Source organism: Tachyglossus aculeatus, chromosome 23, assembly GCF_015852505.1.
Source record: "Tachyglossus aculeatus isolate mTacAcu1 chromosome 23, mTacAcu1.pri, whole genome shotgun sequence".
NCBI lineage: Eukaryota > Metazoa > Chordata > Mammalia > Monotremata > Tachyglossidae > Tachyglossus > Tachyglossus aculeatus.
In genome coordinates, this window is record NC_052088.1 from 33,321,418 (window position 1) to 33,338,029 (window position 16,612).

The 16,612-nt window shown below is 39.5% G+C and overlaps 1 non-coding gene across 1 annotated transcript; it reads right to left on the reverse strand.

Moving 5' to 3' along the window:
• Window positions 1-10,409: 10,409 nt before the first annotated feature.
• On the reverse strand, window positions 10,410-10,547 carry LOC119944951. The gene has a single exon (XR_005456090.1). It is a non-coding gene; the product is annotated as a small nucleolar RNA SNORA7 (small nucleolar RNA).
• Between the last annotated feature and the right edge of the window lie 6,065 nt (window positions 10,548-16,612).

Genomic DNA, 16,612 nt, shown 5'->3' on the forward strand with positions numbered 1-16,612 from the left:
CAAGTCACTTTACTTCCCTGTGCCTCAATTTCCTCATCTGTAAAATGGGGATTAAGACTGTGAGCCCTATTTGGAACAGGAACTACGTCTAACCCGATATGCTTGTATCCACCCCAGCGCTTAGTACAGTGCCTGGCACATAGTAAGCACTTAACAAATATCAGAATCATCACTGTTGTAAGTGGCGGGGTGGATGCGAGCAAATCGGGTTGGACACAGCCCCCGTCCCACTTGGAGCTCACACTCTCAATCCCCATACTCCAGATGAGGTAATTGAGGCCCAGAGTAGTGAAGTGACTTCCCCAAGGTCACAAAGCAGACAAGTGGTAGAGGCAGGATTAGAACCCCTGGCTTTCTGACTCCCACGTCCATACTCTATCCACTATGCCATGCTGCTTCTCTAAGTGCTTATATACACTCCTTCCCTCAAATAATATACAATTCAATGGGGGAGGCATACAGAGGAAAAGGTATTTACAGAGAGTGGGAGCAGGAGGGAAAGCAGGTATATAACTAGCAGTAGTATAAATATTTGGGGAGGAAATAGCTGAGAAAATACTTGTATATTCAATTGAACATGCTAATCAACCTAAGTTCTGAGTCTAGGAATAAAATGCTATGGGTAATGTTAGCAAAACAAAACAAAAGTTAAGTTCTCCCTCCCCTTTTGATTGTGAGCCCCATGCAGAACAGGGATTATGCCCAGGGATTGGCACATAGTGTCTAACAAATGCCTTTATAATCAGTAAATTCCCCCTCTAAAGTGTAAGCTCCTTGTTGGCAGGGAACATGTCTACCATGGCTCAGTGGAAAGAGCATGGTCTTGGGAGTCAGAGGTCATGGGCTCAAATCCCGGCTCCTCCGCTTGTCAGCTATTCGACTTTGGGCAAATCACTTAACTTCTCGGTGCCTCAGTTACCTTATCTGTAAAATGAGGATAAAGATTGTGAGCCCCACTTGGGACAACCTGATCACCTTGTATCCTCCTCAGTGCTTAGAGGAGTGCTTTGCACATAGTAAGTGTTTAACAAATACCAAAATTATTATTATTAGTATTATTACTAACTCAGTTATATTGTACTCTCTTTCCCAAGTGCTTAGTACTATGCCTTGCATACGGTAAGCACTCAAGAAATTGTACTTAGATATTTAGGATATGCTGTTATCATCATCATCAATGGCATTTATTGAGTGCTTACTATGTACAGAGCACTGTACTAAATACTTGGGAGAGGAAAATATAACAGAGCTGATAGATAATGTTCCCTGCATACAAGGAGCTTCTTATTACTAAATTGATTCCACACATAATTGCTGCTTCAAACACAAACAGTCCTACCATGTCACCACTTCACTGGGCCTCAGTATCCTCTTCTTTAAAAGAGGATTCAGTACCTGTTCTCTTTCTTCTGTGATCTACCCCAGTGTGTGGTGAATTGCAAACCCTTGTCAAATACTACAGTTATTGCTATGATTATTGTGGAAAAACTATTAGTATAAGCTCAGAGAGGACAGGAAGCACATCTAGAGCTTGAGCTGTGTTTTTCCAAGCTCTTAATTCAGGGCTCTGCACTCGTTTTGTAGTTAAATAAATGCTGTTACTCCAGCTCTTATATGCCTTTAACTGGTAGGGCTGAGATTACAAGTGGGTTCCTGTAGAACATTGTTGTTTCCCGGGTCACCTATGTGATAGAGCCAGTGGATGAATATCGAGCAGCAGAAAAATGGGAAGAAAATTATTAGGGTATCAAGGCCAATGTGCAGCACAATTAATGATATTTATGAAGCGTGCCTTCCCAGACTGAGCCCCCCATTTCCTCTGCCCTTCCTCCCCTCCCCATTGTCCAGACTGGCTCCCTCTGCTCTACCCTCTGCCCCTCCCTGCAACAATTGTGAATGTATGTACATATTTGTTGTTCTATTTATTTTATTAATGCTGTTTATGTATATGTGATTCTATTTATTTATATTGATGCTTTTGATGCCTGTTTATTTGTTTTTATGTCTGTCTCCCCCCTTTCTAGACTGTGAGCCCATTATTTGGCAGGGATTGTTTCTGTTGCTGAGTTATACTTTCAAAGCACTTAGTACAGTGTACTGCACACATTAAGCACTCAATAAATATGATTGAATGAATGCATGAAATGCAATTGATCGACTACAATTATAAATAATCCAGTAATTGCAATTAGTGTTTGCATCAACTAGCCTCCAGATTACAAGCCGCGCTTGAGGTGAATGTTCTTAACAAACTTAGCACAAGGAAACTGGAAACATACACATGCAAGGATATCATTCTTTTATTTTAATTTTTCAAGTTAGATTTTGATTTTCAGAAAAAAAAACCTGATGATATCGGCCTCAATTTTTACTACTATTCAAGATTCAATCATAGCAATATTTGTGTTATGAGTCCTTAAATTATTTTTTGAAGTTATCCTTTACAGTAGTGAGATTCATCTGGTATGTAGTATCACTTCTCAAACAAAGGATTATTTACATATTTTAAATGCAGACTAGTCACAGACAATAAGATATGGAAATGATGTAAATGGGAGATATAGCTGAAACTGAAAGAATAATTGATTCAAGGAATTTAAATAAAAATATGACTGGTAGAGTTTGAAATCACTAGGCAATATAAAGGTAGTATTTTATTGTGGAATAAATCAATGTTTGACTAGCCCTTGAAGGAGCTTAAAGAGCATAAAGATATAAGTATCACAGGATTCACTAAATAATTCCAAAGAGTCTGCAAAAATAAATTTTCCCAGGGGCATAGCATTTTTCCTTTCTAGGGCAGGAGAAGCAGTCTCAGCTAGATGACACACAAGGATTACATTTTACCAGCAACACATTCATCTTCATAGAGGAAGGACACCCACATGCAAACATAAGCACTATGTGGTTGTGTGTTTTCCAGGTATGAAGTAATGTGCAACTATGAAAGTGTAGCCTAAGAATCAAATGTAATAGTAGCCAGATAAAATGCATTCCTGGTTATTTCATGTTTATCAAATTTACTGGCCTGATGAAATGCAAGAAAATTTCGGTACTTTGCTTCTTCAGTAAACTATGAAGGTAAAGAAAGACAATTCCAAAGCTAAAATCCAAATTTCTTTATAAAAAGGCACTTTGAAAATGTTTTTCCCCACCGGACATAAGGATGTCAACATAGTTGAGGCACAAAAGGGAAGTTCGATTGGTTGATGCTGCAGAATTGAGATCAATATTTTCATCAATTCGATCCTGACTGCCATATTTATCAGCCTTCATGCATAATCAGTATGAAAGTATCAGCAGCAGTGAAAGCATGAATTCCAGTCCTAAGGTGTTTGAAGGAGGGTGGTTCATTCACACATATTCAAAGAGACATTCAATGGTGCAAAAATCTTTCTTTAGTAATAATAATGGCATTTATTAAGCACTTACTATTTGCAACACACTGTTCTAAGCACTGGGGAGGTTACAAGGTGATCAGGTTGTCCCATGGGGGCTCACAGTCTTAATCCCCATTTTACAGATGAGGGAACTGAGGCACAGAGAAGTGAAGTGACTTGCCCAAAGTCACACAGCTGACAATTGGAGGAGCCAGGATTTGAACCCAAGACCTCTGACTCCAAAGCCCATGCTCTTTCCACTGAGCCACGCTGCTTCTCACGCTGCTGCTTCTTTACTCGCCAAGGTTTGGTTTCAATCAGCTACCGAGTGATAAAGCTCAGGTAGAGTTATTCTCATCATGTTCTTTTTGCCAGTGAACCTGGCTAAGCCAGGCTCCTTTTCCACTTGAACCACATGCCATGGTAGCCTGAGTTAAGCAGCAATGACCATTCCTTGTCAGAGGAATCCCTGGAAGGAAAAGAAAGGAGAAGCCCTGTTTTCCATAATTGAACTCTCCAGAAGCAGCATGGCATGGTGGATAGAGCCCAGGCCTGGGAGTCAGAAGGTCATGGATTCTAATCCCAGCTCTGCCACTTGCATGCTGTGGGACCTTTGGGAAGTCACTTCTCTTCTCTGGGCCTCAGCTACCTCATCTGGAAAATGGAGATCAAGACAGCGAGTCCCTCATAATAATAATAATAATGATGGCACTTATTAAGCACTTACTGTGTGCAAAGCACTATTCTAAGCACTGGGGAGGTTACAAGTTGATCAGGTTGTCCCACGGGGGGCTCACAGTCTTCATCCCCATTTTACAGATGAGGTAACTGAGGCACAGAGAAGTTAAGTGACTTGCCCAAAGTCACACAACTGACAATTGGCAGAGCCGGGATTTGAACCCATGACCTCTGACTCCAAAGTCTGTGCTCTTTTCCACTGAGCCATGAAGGGACTGTGTCCAAACCACTTTGCTTGTATCTACCCCAGCGCTTAGTACTGTGCCTGGCACACAGTAAGTGCTTAACAAATACCATCATCATCATTATTATTAATTCCCCAGGCAGCAGCTCACTCAGCTAAAATTGGGAGGGAGACATGTCTTGCAAAAATTTCTTGTTGCGGGATCCAAATTTAGTGCTTCCCAGATCAAATGGGGCAAGTAGTCGTTGAAAACATTGATCTATCAAAGATATTTATTGAGCACTTACCATGTGCAGAGGACTGTACTAAGCGCTAGGGAGAGTTCAATACAGAGAGTCGGTAGATACAATCAACAGATCCTTTTACCTTTTCCTTTTAGGAAATTAGACACCATTTTTCATACCTGACAGACAGTTACTCTCCCCACTTTAAAGTCTTTCTGAATATCTTCTAGAAGAGGTCCTCCCTGACTAAGACCTCATTTCCTCTTTTTCCACTTCCTTCTGCATTGCTCTGAATTGCTTTCTTTATTCACCTCCACCCCAACTCCATAGCACTTATGTCCATATCAGTAATTTATTTATTTATGTTTATTGTCTGTTTCCCCCTCTAGACTGTAAGCTTGTTATGGATAGGGAATATGTCTGTTACGTTGTTGTCTTTTATTCTCCCAAATGCTTAGAAGAGGGCTCTGCACACAGTGAGAGTTCAATAAGTATGATTGATTGATTGATTGATCACAAATGTCTTATGGTACCATGAATTTGTTTCAATCAACCAATCGTTTGTCTTACCTATGTATGGTCAGTAGATTGTGGATAGATAGGACAAAGAGCAATACTTTTCAGTCTGGAAAAATTTAACAATAGCAATCTTCTTTTTGATAGTAGTTTCGCACTCTCTACTTTATCAAAGAAATGTGTATAAATCAGTGGTTCCAGTAAAACAGAAATGCAGTGGTATGCTTTTTGTGTTTTCTTATCTTGGTGTTTTCACTGTAAATGACTAGTCCAACATCAGGGGTTCTAATCCTGGCTCTGCCACATGTCTGCTGTGTGACCTTGGGCAAGCCACCTAACTTCTCTGAGCCTCAGTTACCTCATCTGTAAAATGGGGATTAAGACTGTGAGCCCCACGTGGGACAACCTGATCACCTTGTATCCCCCCCAGTGCTTAGAACAGTGCTTTGCACATAGTAAGCACCTAACATATGCCATCATCATCATCATCATCATCTTTGTCAAAAAGCATCACATTAAGTACACAGTATTTCTACTTTTAATCCAAGGGAGATTAACTTTCTTTTCATTGCATATTTTTAGGAGGACAAGAAATATGATTCACTTAAAAAAATCAAAATTCAAAGAATCATTTTCAGTTCTGCTCGAGAAGAGAATTAACTAGAGTCTTTTTAAAGACCATCCAGAGAAGGTGATCCAAAATTAAAACTTCATGGGCAACTGTAATCAATCAGTGATTTTTTTTGAGTGCTTACTTTGTGTAGGGCACTATACTAAGCACTTGGGAGAGTACAACATAATGATATAAACGACACATTCCCTGCCCTAATATGCAGGAATGTAAACAAACATGGCACACAATCATTCCTGCCAATTAAATATTTTACTTCTGAAAAGTATGAACAAATAGGTGGGATTACTATGTAATAAGTGCTACTGCATCAACCCACCCAGGTTTATTACTATAGTCAAAATGTATTTTACTTTCCTGTAAATCAGCTATATCTTCAACTTAAACATCTCTCTTTCAAATAGGAAAATGCGCCTTTATGATTTAGAAGACTTGGACCAAATTTCAGGTAGAAATGATACTATGGTTTTATATATGTATAAATACATGTGTGTGTATATCACATATACATATATATGTTTATATGTGTATATACATAGAAAATATTTTTTTCCTTATCTTTTGAGTGTCCTGTATATTCTTGTATCACAAATCCTAACTGGTGACTCAATAAATCAGTAATATTGGAAAATACTTAGCACCATACGGGAGAATAGGTTTTCCTGACATACCTATGTATTGTAGTATTGTGTGGTACTAGTTAATAATCTCCCTGAGGCGATTGGCTAGATCATTTTTGATGGGGAAACTTTGGTGCTACATCTACACAGAATATTCTATTTCATTTAGTTAAGTGTTTATTTGACTTGCTTAATTGATCCATTTATAATTACCCTTCCTCTTATATGGCCTGCCTTTTTGTTCTTTCCTTCCTTCATGAATATCCATAGCTTAATCTTTCCCTGGTAGGCTCCATATATGCCAGATTGTAGCCACCCATGGAGAAAAAGATAAGCTCCTTTTTCTCCATTGCTCTAATTAGATTTTTTTGCCAGCTGATTAAAGATTGCAGGGCCTAGGTGTCCTATCTTCAACAACTGGTGAGAGAAAAGGGAAAGTTGCTTTGTCCTCAGCCTGGAAAAAGCCTTCCCAATTGTTCACATTAGAAGTCTTCCATGATTCCTGTCCTTGTATTCTATACTTCTCTCTCCCAGTGCATTGGTTTTCTTTACTTTATCCACATGTGGGATGTTTAAGAATAAATAGAAATAGTATACAGCTTAAATAAACATAAGACATTCACTGCTAGGAAAAAAAGTCTCGAAACTCATCACTGCTAGGCAAAAAAGTCTCGAAACTCATTTCATTCATTTATTCAATCGAATGTATTGAGCGCTTACTGTGTGCAGAGCACTGTACTAAGCGCTTGTTTGTATTTCCATGAATCCACAAAGAATGTGCATCTGCTAATACAGTTTGTAAACTGGCTTTCTCCATACCTGGGACATCCGGTGTTAAAAAAAAGAGGGAGAAAGTGCATTCTGTTTGCTAGGACAACTACAAAGAAGCAATAAATTATGGCTGTAATGACATGCTAATTAAAATTTTGCTTGTAACTCATGTAAGTGTTTGAAGCCCAGCAAATTTCTCTTTTCATTTGTGAAGTGTGAAGGTAAATTGCCCAGTGACAGTGGGACATCGCTAACAAGTACAAATTGAATAACATGCTATCTTGCTCTATTAGCCCTGACTAGCATGTCTGAATTAGATATTCAGCACACTCCCCATTGTAGGTCTGATTGATAAATGCTAAGGAGAATTTGTCAAAACAACGGGGGCTACACCCAGTGGGACATCAATATGCTCTATTTAGTCACCCACAAGGCACTTCCTACACAGGATTGTCACATAAAATTAAGACTAGCCGCTAACCAGCCATCAAACATGCAGCAGAGGTAAAGCGGCCCGGGTTCTTTATGCATATTAGTCACATGCTTAACAATTTGGGCTGTCATGACTGAAGCATGCAGTGACCTCTGGAGAGGAGGTTGAATTTCCCAAGTACACTGAGACATCATGCTCAGCTGTTGGAGATTTTATACCATTTCCTGCCAGATCTGTGCACAGATGCATTGCCCTAAGCTATAATCTGTGGTCCAGTCCGAATGACAAACAGCACAACACAGATTATTGTGTTCTCTGTGAAGTCCTACAAGTCTGTAAATTATAAGTCAACTACTCCTGGGCTCAAATGTCTCCTTAGGCTTTAGAGATATTCCCTTTTCTATTCTTCTAGAGGAGCCTAATAAATATTTGCTGAGATGGGGGGGATCAAAGTCCCTGAAATTGAAATTAGTTGTCTCCATAGCTAATTAGCTGTCTGAATATCAAACAATTTTCTTCTGGCTGTAATTCAGTGTCAGGGCTGAGGTTGCCATAGCTTTTCCTTGGCCATTCTTCTCAGATGCCTGGATTGGGTGGTTTGATAATTTTTTGCAATTTGTTGGTTTTGATAAATCAGGAGGCTAAAATGTAAATTTGTCTGCTTAAAAGCAATTAACAACACAGTGCCACAGTAATGAAAACTCATAAGAAAATTTGATTTGCTGGTGACATTGGATTATTGTTTCATGCTTCATCTCAAGCTATTTGCTCAGATATTGAGAAATTGTAAAAGAGAGGGAGGAAAGCTAGTTGAAAGTATATAAATATGATTTATTGCAAGAAAGTTCATTTTTTAAGAAAATAATTTTAGACTAAATAAGCATGTGTATTTCTTACATGGTGAGCATGTTACCTGGTAGTTTATATAGATTGTATTTATCAGTCAAAAGTATAAAATAGGGAGCTATTCAGGGATGGTTTCATAAAAATTCTAACAATAATAATAATATCACATTTATGTAGACCTAGTTCAGATAATCTTGAAAATACCATGTCACCCTGATTCAGATTTTAATGTCAAGAAAAAAGCATTTAACTTTTTTCAAAAGCACAATTATGTGATTTGTCACCTTCTAGTGTGATCTGAAGACTCGCTACAATAATGCAATTTAGCCCTTCTAATTCAAGGACTCTGAGGAAGTTTGAGGAATAGGACAAAAGAGTCTTTTTCATGTTTTTTCTCCTCTGGTACCCTATCCAGAGAAGTCAGGAACAAAATATTCACTCAATCCAGTATTATTAGTAATTATTGTCTTTGTCACTGGAAATGAACCAAATCCTTTTTATTACTTTTGTTAGGATTCTAGTTTACAACTGTTCAGGCCAGAGATAAGCTATCTCAGCTGGTACTTCTTGCCACCATGTCTTAAATCTTAGCTCATGGAACAACTGTTTATTGATTTATTAATTTATTACATGTCTGTAGGGTCTCTCCAGGGAAATGCAAATGTGAGAGCAAAATAAACATCAACCTTCAAACAACTATGTGAAACAGGCAAACCTGCAATTATTTATTGGAAAACTATAATTAACTAAAATAAAGCACAAGAAAAAGTTTAAACCAGCCTTTAAAAGAACAAACAAAAGCTTAAAAACATTTCTGGAATCATTAAAAATGATGATCGTAGAAAAAATGTTGATCGATAGCATTTAGTGATGCTGCAGAAATCAGAAGCACTCCAAGCAATTCCAGTGGGTTGCGAAGTCATCCCGTGATAGAGTGGAAACTTCATTCTAAGAGTAGAGGGAGATGTTTTTTATTGCAACTTTGCTTTAAAAGCAAACAACATTCCTATTTTTGTTGTCCTAAGCCTTGCTATGAAGCTTCCATTTTTTAAGCATTTTAGTTGTGCTTTGAAAAACTGGCTGATACTTATTTTCCAATTGCAACCAAAGGAACTGCTTCACAAAAATGTATCTAGAGGTCCAAAAAAGGGAAAGTAAGCACAACAATAACCTTCTCATAAAGACAGCAGCAGGGCTGAAGCACCTGGGGCTCTGTCCTGTTGCTGCAGACAGTGACAGAGGAAGGGTCCAATTCCAGCCCTCTACTGATTTTAGCCACTGCTTCAAGGTTAAAACCGATATTAAGCTTGCTATTTCTCCTGGGATCTACTGCTTGGTTTGTGCAATCTATGGAAAGCACTTAGTAAGGGAGCCTCGTGGATGCACAGCAGGTTGCGGGTGAAAGCTACGAACCCACTAGCCTGGATGTTGTGATGAAATGACTGTGTTGCTACAAGGAGATGCTGCTGCAACAGGAAAAAGCAGTAAAGTTACTGTTGTCGTCTTGGAGGAATTTAGGAAGCCATTGAAACTGAACTCAAATGTGCTTCCTAATGAAATAGAAATTACTTCTCCAGTGCTTTAGTAGATCCCATATATTCTGAGTTGAATTCATTTCTAGGGTTGTCAGATTTTGGTTCATCTCTGCCTGGAAAACAAGTCACTCAAAATGTACACTTTTGGGTCTTCTGCTTATCTGGGAAAAGGGAAATGACAATAGAATAAGCTACATGACAGTGTTCCGGCATTGTCTTGTCTTATGCTATCAAGTCGTTTCAGACCCATAGCGACACCACAGACACATCTCTCCCATCTTGTACTTCCCAAGCGCTTAGTACAGTGCTTTGCACACAGTAAGCGCCCAATAAATACGATTGATTGATTGATTGATTGATCTCTCCCAGAATGCCCCACTCTCCATCTGCAATCATTCTGTTAGTGGATCCATAGAGCTTTTTTGGAAAAAATCCAGAAGTGGTTTCCATTGCCATCTTCTGCACAGTAAACTCGAGTCTCCGCCCTTGACTCTCTCCCATGCCTATGCTGCCCAGCATGGGTGAGTTTTGTCTTGTACCAGATTGCCTTCCATTCGCTAGCCACTGGCCAAGCTAGGAATGGAAGGGGTAGGCCTCTACTTAACTCTCCCCCCAGTAGCCGAGACTGGTAGAGTACTGGAAACTCTCCAGATGTTACCCTGAGAGAGAGTTTCAGCATGGCACTCCTGAACAACAAATTCTTCTTCTCCTGTTCTTCTCCTTCTTCTCCTCCTTTTCTTTTCCTTCTTTCTTCTTCTTCTTCTCTTCCTTCTCCTTCTTCTCTTCTTCTCCTTCCTCTTCTTCCTTCTCCTCTTCTTCATCTTCCTCTTCTTCTTTTAATAATGATGGTATTTGTTAAGTGCTTACTACGTGCAAGGTAATCAGGTTGTCCCATGTGGGGCTCACAGCCTTAATCCCCATTTTACAGATGAGGGAACTGAGGCACAGAGAAGTTAAGTGACTTGCCCAAAGTCACACAGCTCACAAATGGCAGAGCAGGGATTAGAACCCATGACCTCTGACTCCCAAGCCCATGCTCTTTCCACTGAGCCTCCTTTACATATGAGGTAACTGTGGCACAGAGAAGTGAAGTGATTGCCCAAGGTCACACAGCAAGTAATTGGCAGAGCCCGGATTAGAACCAGACCCATCCTCTTTCCACTAGGTCATGCGGCTTCTCTTGCACTATTTTTATCTGGCCCTTTATTTTTCCTTTGTGCCCATCACCTCATTTTGGATAATGAGATTCTTTGTTTTATGGTATTTGTTTAATGCTTACTTTGTGCCGGGCACTGTTCTAAGAGCTGGGGAAGATGCAAAGTAATAATAACTAGCTCTCTTCCTCCCTTCAAAGCGCTACTGAGAGCTAACCTCCTCCAAGAGGCCTTCCCAGACTGAGCCCCCTTTTTCCTCTCCTACTCCCCATCCCCCGTCCTACCTCCTTCCCCTCCCCACATCACCTGTATAAATGTTTGTACTGATTTATTACTCTATTTATTTTACTTGTACATATTTACTATTCTATTTATTTTGTTAATGATGTGCATTTAGCTCTAATTCTATTTATTCTGACGACCTGACACCTGTCCACATGTTTTGTTTTATTGTCTGTCTCCCTCTTCTAGATTGTGAACCCGTTGTTGGGTAGGGACCGTCTCTATACGTCGCCAACTTGTACTTCTCAATCACTTAGTACAGTGCTCTGCACACAGTAAGCGCTCAATAAATACGATTGATGATGATAATGATAATGATGAATGAATGAATGAATAACTGTGGCATCTGTTAGGCGCTTACTGTGTACAAGGACTTTACTAAACACCGGGGTGGATAGAAGCAAATTAAGTTGGACACAGTCCCTGTTCCACATGGGGCTCACAGACTCAATCGATTCCACATGAGGCTCGCAGTCTCAATTCCCATTTTACAGATGAGATAATTGAGGGAGAGAGAAGCGAAGCAACTTGCCCAAGGTTACACAGCAGACATGTGGTGAATGGGGAATTAGAACTCATGATCTTCTGACTCCCAGGTCTTTGCTCTACCTACTGCACCATGCTGCTCGGACACAGTCCATGTCCCACGTGGAGCTCACAGTCATAAACCCCATTTTCCAGATGAAGTAACTGAGGCACAGAGAAGTAAAGTGACCTGCTCAAGGTCACACAGCAGACAAGTGAAAGAAAACTAGAACCCAGGTCCTTCTGTCTCCCAGGCCGCTGCTCTATCCAGTAGACCATGCTACTCCTTGTGGAGCTGCTCCCCTCCAGACCACAAGCTTGTTGGCTGAAGGGAAAATGCCTTTTATGTTGTTACATCGCACTCTCCCAAGTACTTAGTACAGTGCTCAGCACATAGTAAACACTCAATCAATACGATTGCCTGACTGATTGACTAGCTGTCCCTCCGCTTGGCTCCTGCTTCTTATGTAAGCATCCTAGGGATGAAGTGGAGGATAAATCCGACAGACAATCACTCTTCTCCCCTTCAAAGCTTTACTGAAGGCCCATCTCCTCCAAGAGGCCTTTCCAGACTAATCCCCACTTTTCCTCCTCTCCCACTCCCTTCTGCATTACCCTGACTTGCTCCCTTTGCTCTTCCCCTCTCCCAGCCCCACAGTACTTATGTACATATCAGTCATTTTATTTTATTTATTTGTATTGATGTCTGTTTCCCCCCATCTTTAGACTGTAAACACGAAATGGGCAGGGACCATGACTGTTCACTGTTGCAAATTACTCTCCCAAGTGCTTAGTACAGTGTTCTGCACACAGTAATTGCTCAATAAATACGATTGAATGAATGAATGCTAGGCTTTTGGGGGAGCCAGGGTCCAACTCAGGACACATATTTATTCTTTTCAACTTAGTACAATTTTGTATGCGCTTAATCCTACTCATGATTGATTGACTGATGCAGATTAACTAGTTAATATTCACGGAAAGTGGGGGAGAAAACGATTTTAAATAGCTTGCTACTTTATCGAAATAATCGCTATTTGTATAATAATAATTAATTAAAAGATCATTAGCACTGCCATTAGGGAGTCAGACCAACGATTCAGACTGCATGGTATTCCATCTCTTCGGTGGCAACAGAATACAGAGAGGGTCTAGCATTCCCTGTCCTGTCCCATAATGGACTATTTTCCAAGAATTGAGTCAAACCCATTTGAACTTATTGATATTTTCAGCCAGCATGACTTCCTGTGGTAACAAATCCCATATGCCTGCTAGCCCATCAGCTACAGCCAGAAGCTTCCTAATCCATAAAATTGTACTTAAATATATTACCTCCATACCGAATATAGGTCAGGTTTCAGTAGATCTGAGCACATATGTGCATTCTCAGACAGCAAGAAGATTTACGGGGAAGTGGTTTCCATTATTTATTAGAGTAAATGTACAATCAAACTTTTTTCTCTCTGTGACCTGAGAGAATCAAAAAGAATTTCGGCAAAGTATTCAGGTTGATAGGAGGCAAGTAGTGGAGAGAGCATGGGCCTGGGGGTCAGAAGGCATTGGGTGCTAATCCCAGCTCCTCCTTATGTCTGCTGGATGACCTTGGGCAAGTCACTTCCCTTCTCTGGGCCTCAGTTACCTCATCCATGAAATGGGGATTGAGACCATGAGCCCTACATGGGACAAGGACTATGTCTGACCCGATTTGCTTGTATTAACCCCAGCACTTAGTATAGTGCCTGGAGAAGCAGTGTGGCTCAGTGGAAAGAGCACGGGCTTTGGAGTCAAAGGTCATAGGCTCAAACCCTGGCTCTGCCAACTGTCAGCTGTGTGACTTTGGACAAGTCACTTAACTTCTCTGGACCTCAGTTACCTCATCTGTAAAATGGGGATTAAGACTGTGAGCCCCCTGTGGGATAACCTGATCACCTTGTAACTTCCCCAGCGCTTAGAACAGTGCTTTGCACATAGTAAGCGCTTAATAAATGCCATTATTATTATTAAGCATTCAACAAATACTATATATATATATATAATATACAAGTGTAGACACATCATTTGCATATGTGCTGGTATGTAATAAACAGTAGCAGGTTTTGGGGACTTGGGTTAATTCAGAAAGAGTGTCATAGATTACTCCTCTACCCTATAGTGTAGGAGGCTTTGACTAGGTTATGGAGGCTTTTTAAACTAAGCGAGGAGAAGGATGGGGGGACGGGAGTGGAGGAAGAGCTAGAATAAGCTCAGAATAAGGCTCCCGAAAATATAATGTTGAGTTCTTCATCATGACCAGAAGGTCAAGATCAAAACTGTAAGCTTCTTCTAGACTGTAAACTCCTTCCTGTAGAGTGAAAACTCTTTGTCAGCAGGGAACAGGACTACCAACTCTGTTATATTGTACATGCACAAGAGTTTAGTTCAGTGATCTGCACTCAGTAAGCACTCAATAAATACGATTGACTGATTGATGAGAAGAAGTGTGGCCTAATGGAAAGGACACCGGATTGGGATTCAAGAGAGTTAGGTTCTAATCCTGGCTCTACAGCTTCTTGCCAAGTGACTTTGGGCAAAACACTCAACTTCTCTGGGCCTCAATTTCCTAATCTATAAAATTCCTGGGAGTTAAAAATTTGTTCACCTTTCCTGCTTAGACCATGAACCCCATATGGGATTAGGACTGTATTTGATCCATTTGGGATAAATATCTCAATATTTGGCACTTAGTAAGTGTGTGATAAATGCTACATTTATTCTTACTATAAAATGTTCATTCAATCATATTTATTGAGCACTTACTGTGTGCAGAGCACTGTAGTAAATGTTGAAACTAATAGGGATGGAGCAGTTCTGCCTAGTGGTAAAAGCATGGGCGTGGAAGTCAAATGGACCTCTGTTCTAATCCTGGCTCCACCACCTGTATACTGTGTGACCATGGGCAAGCCACTTCACTTCTTTGTGCCTCAGTTACCTCATCTGTAAATTGGGGATTAAGACTGTGAGCCCCATGTAGAACAGGGACTGTGTCCAACCTGATTTTCTTATTAACAAATACAATAATAATAATACTAGTGCTTAACAAATACAGTAATAATGATACTAGTTATTATTATTCTATGGATGGTCTATTTTAATAACATGCCTGTTTTTTCTCTTATGTGAAGGTCTTCTAGCAATAGAGAACATCCTTCTTTACAACAAGGAGAAGGATGTGAGAAGCTGAACTTGAATTATTATTCCGTGTAGAATTGAGTAAAAAATAAGATAGCCGATAAGGAGTACAGTGATCACAGAAGACTTTTTATTCAATGGAATTTTTTTCTGAAATACTTTGAAATATTGATGCTGATTGCTCTCGTCTTAGGTGGATGAATATTGAGATTTTGATCTTTCCAATTAATCACTTTACCATCCTACAAGTGATTGTCACTCTTATATCATATTTGCATCTTAGAATCGCTACCATAGTTCTACTATTCCTTTTACCCATTTTCTAAGGAACCATTAGATTTCTAAGACAATAATGAGAGATACCTGTATTATTTTCCCAGAAGACTGTGAGCCCGCTGTTTTGTAGGGACCGTCTCTATATGTTGCCAACTTGTACTTCCCAAGCGCTTAGTACAGTGCTCTGCACACAGTAAGCGCTTAATAATTATGATTGAATGAATGAATGAATGAATAAATACGATTGAATGAATGAATGAATGAAATACTAAATTGACATTCTACCCATTGTTTTGGGAAAAAAATGATATGAAAATGTGAAATGATCAAGAATCCATCCCATTAAACATTTTAAAATGGAAGATTGCTCAATGGAAGAATGTCATATTCTAAAGCTATAAGTCTTAGAAAACATTTTGTTCATATCTGTACCAATCTTTGTAAAATGATGACCTGATTTAGAAGTGTACTCCTAAGTGACATTAATGCAGGCCATCATTGGAGACGATGCACACTTACAGAGAGTAAAAAGAGATCTCAATGTCAATACTTGAGAGTGTATGTTCAATGTTAGTAGGTAGAGAGCTTTCCTAAATAGCTGCTAGGGTTGGACTACAATGTATGTTATTTTACTTGTGTTGCATTACAAACCTTACTTAGTAGCCTTGAAGTTAAAAGGATATGAAAAAAGTCAACTCAAACTGTGCATGGGGAAAATCAAATAAGAGTTTATTAGAAAATGGACCATAGTGAAAGCTAATTTAATTTTAAGTAATGAATACATGATGGGCCTATATTTCCTCTCCCAGTGACATCAATTGGAGGATGAAGAGAAATAAAATCTGTCTCTATATTTCAAATATGTTTGAGAAATATTGGAGTACTCTTGAAAAAAGTAATTGTAATTGGCCCCAAATTTGTCTTCTAAAACTTCATTTGAACAGATAATAAGTCTCTGCTATTTTGCATATTTAATGCCTCTGGATGAAATTTAAGTTATCCAAATATGGTAGTGACTTTTAAGGAGCCAGAAGTTCTAAAGATACTACTGAAATGACACAGCACAAGTGCACTGGAACCTGCCAACGATAAAGAAAAAAGAAGTGAGCTATTGAAGCTGGCAAGATAAACTAAATGAAACACAGCAAAAACATGCCAGATTAATTGGAATTGAGGTGTTTTTTTCCATTTCATCAAAATAGCAAAATTATTTGAAATACGGATAAGTATTTAGACCATAATTGATCTCCCCTATGATCTAGACCGTGAGCCCATTGTTGGGTAGGAATTGTCTGTATTTGTTGCCGAATTGTACTTTCCAAGTGCTTA